Here is a 7,542-nt window from a genome sequence, read left to right on the forward strand (position 1 = left end):
TTAGTTTCTAAAAGCTTGACAAATTTCATGTCACTTTGGCTGCACATCCAACTATAAAAAGAATCTCTCTGTATATTTAGTTCATGGATGTGCCTCATAATAACATTGGCATTACTGACACTGCTAATTTTTACACATAATCTATAAAACTTCAAAAGAAATTTGAACAAAAACCATGAAGCAAATTGCAGTTGTAGAAAACTTATTTAAGTCACAGATACGCAACAATATTGTGATCACCAGTGTGTTATAGAATTTTTCAAATATCTGAGTATGTGGCGTATTCTGAATCACAATATGTGTATATGCATGTGTGTATTTGTGAGTTTATGTATGTAGAAAGAGTTTAATTTCTTTTTAACTTTTGGGGTAGAGACTAAATACTGGGTATTGAACCCAAGGCTCTCTTCATCTTGGTCAGCCAAGTGTTATACAACTCAACTTCCTCTCCACTCCATAAAGATATTTTTTAAACATGTTTGTCTCATGTGAATGCAGAGGATGTCAATTCTAAATTTGCAGCGTGGCCCTGAAGTTAGACATCTAGTAAGGACTGATGTCAAAGTGATGCCATCCTGCCAATCTATCAATATAGGTAGAAGCTGATGCTGCACTTCAAGTTGATAGGTTTTTCAGCTTGGCAGAATATCCTTGTGTTCTGAGAAGATCATTCTTTTTCTCCAGACAGGCGGAAGAGGGACTTCCACTATGAAAGGATCTTTTCCAAGTCAGCTTATTTGAATGAGAGGCTCCGCTGAAAACCCTGCCATGGAAACACTTACAACAATGTTTGACTACATATAAGGTCACCATTGTCAGGCCTGGCATCACCGTGATTCTTTATGGATTTTGTGACAAATTGTCTTATATACAATTGATACAGAAATTGTGAAATCACTATCATTGCTTAGGTTAATTGCAATATATCCCCCTTTCTATCTCCTGTATTCAGAACTTCACAGTACCAAACATGGAGGGATAGGGAGGCAGGCAAGAATATAACTTTAGATCTCCAATGAAAAGTATTTTAAAATAACGCAGAGGGTTTTTTCTGTGACAGAAAAACATAGGGGGCTAGAAATTTCCACAGTTTCAGATGCACTGGATCATAGGCAGAAGACATGATAACCAGAGCAGCTCATTTTTGGGGGGAAGAGATGCCTGAGGTGGCTGGGAATGTCTTACCTTGAGCAGTCAGGAACAGAGAGGACTCAAGCCAGATGTCCACATAAGACCCATACCCAGAGGCCTGATAGCCTCTCCCCATAAAGGTCTATAGCATCTCAAAAAAGTGGCCCCAGCTGGGGACTAGGACATTTATGTGTTCCTAGATACAATCATGTGGTATAATTTTAGCTAAACCTTAAATTTTGACTTTATGTTCTCTCATGTACTCACTGATATATTGTGTTATTGACACTTGAATGACAAAATAAATATATGACATTAGGCCATAAAGGCAAAATATTATTGGATTAAATTTTCTTGTTATATTCAAAATGACACAGTATAATTGAAACTGAAAAAATTATATAACATGGGAAAAATTCCTTCTGAGAGGAATACAACATATATATATATATATATATATATATATATATATATATATATATCAACTATTTCCCAATATGTCAACAGTATTTCATAATCTTACTAAGGTAAATCCACTCAATTCAAATGTACATTGTAGTGTACATTGAGGGCATACTTGTGAATATTTGGATACCTACACATTTATATAGTCATTATTTTAAGAGAATTAGAACTTTCAAGGACATAGTAATTTAGAGCAATGGCCATCTTTTTTCTCATAGTTTCATGAGTGCTATAAAATTTTCCCAAATAAATTTAACTAAAAAGTGAATCCATATCACCTGGTGCATATTTGGAAAGATATTTTTCCACACACAGTCACATTTAAAATAATTCATAAAATAAAGTTTTTTACTTGATTTTTAAATTTATAATTAATTAATTTTCTCCCACACCTATCACAATTTTCCTTCCTTTCCTCCAACCTCTCAGTTCCTCCCCTCTTCTCCTCCTCATCCACTTCTCCTTTCTCTTCAGAAAAGGGCAGCCCCTGCCCCCATGGATATCAGCCAGCCAAAGGATATCAAGATGCAGTAAGACTAGGCATCTCCTCTGCTATACTGAATAAAGCACCCCAGTAGGAGGAAAGGGGCCCAAAAGCAGGCAACAAAGTCAGAGACAGTCCCTGCTCCCACTGTTAGTAGAGATGGTTCAATTGTTAAAGGCTAGGCTCATAACCAAACCTAATAAAAAGAGGTTTTAATGATCTATGAAGCCAAGCATTTGCCATCTGTGAGGGAAAACAAACACTGTTCCCTGTGCTCTGTGTTACCCTTGATGGCAAATGGAAATTGGAGGTTCTTCTTACAAAATACTCTCTTTTAGTGTTGGCATAGGATCAGGTGAGCGTTATTGTTAACAAAAAGTATTGTCAGTGTGAAAACATCTAACTGTGAAAAATGTGATAGAAATGGATCCATGTCTTTAATACTCATTGTTTATATCATGCTAAGCAAATATTAAACTCTCAAAATAAAGCTGTTCTCCAACTTATAATGGTTTGTGTTATGGATGACTCTTTGACTTTACCATGGTGCAACAGTCATCCATAGTCAGTAGACATTATGGCTGGCATTTGATCTTCTCCCTAGCCAGTGATATGTGGCACTTTACTTTCTAATTATGTTGAGCAGGGGCAACTTGCTGCAGATCAGAGTCAGCCACAGAATCCAAGGAGGTTAAAAAAAATCAATACTCGCTTCCATATTGAGTTTCCAGAATGTTTTGGAATGCCAGGCTCTTGATTTCACATCTTCTCATGTCTACAGTAATACAGTTTCATCTACTATGTCCTCCTAACAATTCAGTTTTTAGGTTGGAATAGAGTATTCAATAAATTACATGAGATATTTCATATTTTACCACAAAATAGACTTTGTTAATTGGCTTTGTCTACTTTACGCTGATGTATCTCTTTTCAGTGCATACAAAGGAGACTAGGCCAAACTATGATGTTTACTAGGTTAGGTTTGTTAAATGTCTCAAATAATGGAAATTGTTTCATCCTGCAACACCACAGCTAGGTCACCTGTCCATTCTATGAGTGTCACATTAGGAAATAGTCAACCTGGAAGCTTGGGAAGCTCTGCTGACTCATCCATCAGCTGGCATGCCTTCTGTAGCACACAAGTCTCACATCATGGGTCAGGATCATGGTGAAATATTTCCATTTCTGCTTGCTCTCAGGTATAATGTAAACAAACCTAACAAAGGTACTATATCTTATTCATGAATGACAGCAGGTGTAAGTACTTACAATGAATTAATTTTAATTTCTTTTTATTTAAGAAAGTCTACCACTTCTACTTGATAAAAGTCACAGATATATCTCGAGTTACATGAATCACCTGTGTCTGTTGTAGTCTGATATTCATGAGTATTTACATTCAAATGAAGAATGAAATATATTAGTCACATTTTTTCCAGACAGGGTTACACTGTGTAGCTTTGGAGCCTGTCCTGGAACTCGATTTGTAGACCAGGCTGGCCTCAAACTCAGATATCCACCTGCCTCTGCTTCCCGAATGCTGGGATTGAAGGTGTGCACCACTACCACCTGAAGGTCAGACTTTTATAATGACTTAATTAGACCACTAGTGGATTTTTATTGTAGCACATAATTGACAAAGGCCTGAAAATTTAACTGTACCTGAGAATTCTCCAGTGTTAAAGAATAGAAGTATAGTATTTATTTATTTACTCATTTATTTACTTATACATTAATTTATTTAACTCTTGGGGGACCTGCCATCTACTCTCAAATAAATAAATGGAGATTTATTCTTACTTGTGAATGCCCAGCTTTAGCTTGGCTTGTTTATAGTCAGCTTTTCTAACTTAGATAATCCCATTTTGTTTTAACTACATTTTCCCTCTGGGCTTTTTACTTTTCTTTATTTTAAAGAAAATAATCTTTCTTTCCTCCTTACTCCGTGGCTGGTTGTGTGGCTGTGTGGCTGTGTGGTGGTGTAGCTATGTGGCTGTGTGGCTGTGTGGCGGTGTGGCTATCCACTGGTGTCCTCTTCTCATTCATTTTTTTCTCACTCCACACTCTCTGTTTCTCCTCCTATTCATTCTCTCTCCCTGGAATCCCCGTGTTCCCCTCTCCTGCCTAGCTATTGGCCATTCAGCTCTTTTTTGGACCAATCAGGTATTTTAGGCAGGCAAAGCCACACAATTTTACAGAATTACACAAATCCAACATAAAAGCAGGCAACACATCTGTGCATCATTAAACAAATATTCTATAGGATAACCGAATGTAACTCATCTTCAAATAATATTTCACAACATAGAGGCTATTAGACTCCCTCAAGCTGAATATCCACACCTATTGTTCTTTAACAAATTGCCTTCTCATCAACATTTTATCATGGATAGGTGATGGATTAATGTGGCCTCAACCTCCCTGAGAGACTATTGGCACTCAATGGCTGCTTCAGGAGGGAACATTACTTTCTTCAGGAGTGTGGTCACTAAACCTTTATTCATGATCCTGTAATTAACCTTCAACCCATGCTCATGCAAGCAGACCTCACTAAACTCAGTGGTTCACACACAGAAAGACATTAAAGTAGAAGAGTGATTGCTTGGGAATAAGAAGTGCTTCAATGAATGAGAGAAAAAGAGACATGTGAGAGGGTAATAGAGGTGAAGTTGACAAAAATTGTTGTATAGATGTATGAGACTGTCAAGAATAAGAATTAATTAAAGTGCTATCTAAATATATGAGGGTATTATTTGTATACTTCTATGGTTAAAATAAAAACTATAGTGACAGTAGAAATGCTATTTGTGTGAAACCTGGTCAAAGTAAGGAATCACAATTCCCCATAACAGGAATATAATATGAACATTACAATTGCAAAGAAGTTGACAGATAATTTTTCATACTAAAGTATTATCCATTACCTTGATTTTAACAATTTTTATCTGTTCCATGTCACTAAGAATACACAGTTCTACTCACATAAATTCATATAAAAATTCCATAAAACATTCCATGATTTGTGGGAAAAGTTTCCAATATTCATAAAAAAAATTTCAGAAACCTAGTAAGGCAGAAATGAGGTAGTTAACTATAGAATGAATGTAAGCCATCATATATACTCATTGAAAGAAACATTTTAAAATGCTTAACTATCTGGCATTTTGTAATTTATCATGTCAGTGAAGAACTTCTATTCAAATTCCAATATTGTAAATTTACCTCAATCTCATAATTACACACTTAGAACACAGCACAGGGTAATTTTTGTGCAGGAGCACTTTGAATCTAATTGCACACTAAAATTTGGTAATTTATTCTATATGTAGGCCTGCCAACTTCACCTATGTATAGACAATCAGAACCACAAACTGTGTTTTTCAAAGAGATTCTAATGAAAAGAGAAACCCACATGTGCAATTACTTACCCTCTTTACACAATGAAAATCTGGGGTTCTAGTGTTCTATTTGTTAATAGCAATGGGCATGTAGATTTTTTCCAACCAAACATTTGACATAAAAAGTAAAGCATCTAAAGGAAACAGGAAAAGACACTCCAGCACTTCATCTATGAATGAGCAAGTAGTGTTCAGACTACAAAAATTGTATTCTGTGTGGCTAATTCTACTTTGTACTTAGAGATGAAATTGTTTTTTAAAAATTTTATTATTTTTATTTTTTGTAATTAATTTTTTGTTAGGAACAAGCTTGCTTCACATGTCAATCCCTTCTTCCACCCCTCCCCCCAACCCTCCCGCAACCCTCCCCGCAACCTCCCACCTGTCCTCCATCCCATCCACCCTCCACTCCCCAGGGAGGGTAGGGCCGTCGACAGGACTCCTCAAAGTCCACAACATCATCCTGGGCTGGGCCTAGGCCCTCCTGGATGTGTCCAGGCCAAGAGTGCATTCCTTCACATGGGATGGGCTCTCAAAGTCCCTTCTTACACCAAGGAAAAAAACTAATCCACTACCAGAGGCCCCTAGAGTGCAGTGGCCTCCTCATTGACATCCATGTTCAGGGGTCTGGATCAGTCCTGTGCTGGCCTCCCAGACAGCAGTCTGGGGTCGATGTGCTCCCCCTTGTTTAGGCCAGCTGTGTCTGTGGGTTTCACCAGCCTGGTACCGACCCCTTTGATTTTCATTCCTTCCTCTCTGCAACTAGGTTCCAGAGTTCAGTTCAGTGTATATCTGTGGATATTTGCCTCTGCTTCCATCAGCCACTGGATGAGGGCTCTAAGATGGCATAAAATGTAGTCATCCGTCTTATTATAGGGGAAGGGAATTTAGGTTATCCTCTCCACCATTGCCTAGATTGCCGAGATGAAGTTGTTTAGTATTATATTACATTTTAATGCTGATAAAAATGTTCCCTTCTTAATCTTTTAAAACTCCATAAGATGTTCTTCATTGTCATTATTTTGACATCTCAGAGGCATACATGAATGACATATCAGAATGTCAGCTTTGCCCACACATAAAACTCTACCAGAGGGCAAGGCTTCGTCTGTCATGGTCATCAGGAGACAAAGCATGAGACCTGTGTACTGCAGAATGCTGCTGGGATGTTGGCACAGTTCTTTCCATGCTCTTAGGCTGGATGTCTCATGAGTAGGAAGCGTGGCTTCTCTGTAACCCTCACCGGGAGAGAGATGATAAGGCAGTGATACTGCACAAGAAATGATTTGCTTTGTTTATTGAAGATTGGAAACTTATTCATGCTGCTAATAATTTTAGAAATATCATTACAACTCAGGGAAATGAGGCCCTTTAGGATTTATCGCCTATACTGTCCTTCCATATACAGTATTATAGATGTGCTCTGGTAATGACAACCTTTGAAATTAAATTGATTCTTATACAAATGTCTTCTGTTTTTGAAATAAGGGTATTACTATGTTCCAGTTCTATTAATGCTTTAAAAATCAGCTTTAAGAAGACATGTTTGACAAATCAAATTGTACATTTTAGGTGTTTGATGTGATGACTCTGATACTTCTATGTAGTGAGATGATGTTACATGTAGAGTGGTCAACAACTCAACCACCTAATTACCATGTTCACTTGTTTCATTTACTACTGAAAACATTTAATTCTTGCTGTCTTAGCAGAATTTCAAGTATACAGTAGAGTTTTGTTAATTGCAATCACATGTTATTATTTGATGCTCAGAACATAATTTCTCTCCTGTTATAGAAAGTTTTATCCTTAACCAAGCCTCCCCAGTTCATATTTATGCTGACCTCTGTCAGATGCCATTCTAATATTTATTTCTTAGTGTTTAATTTTGTTTTAGAATTTTATATAATAGAAAAATCATAAATTACCTTTTACCTCTGTCTTATTTAGATCTGAATCATAATTGTGTTTTCAGGCTTCTTTTATTTATAGGGCTGAGGAATATTCCTTCAGTTCTAAGCAATCTATATTTCTTTATCCATTTATCAGTTGATGAACTGAGGA

The sequence above is a fragment of the Cricetulus griseus genome, chromosome 5, assembly GCF_003668045.3.
Source record: "Cricetulus griseus strain 17A/GY chromosome 5, alternate assembly CriGri-PICRH-1.0, whole genome shotgun sequence".
NCBI lineage: Eukaryota > Metazoa > Chordata > Mammalia > Rodentia > Cricetidae > Cricetulus > Cricetulus griseus.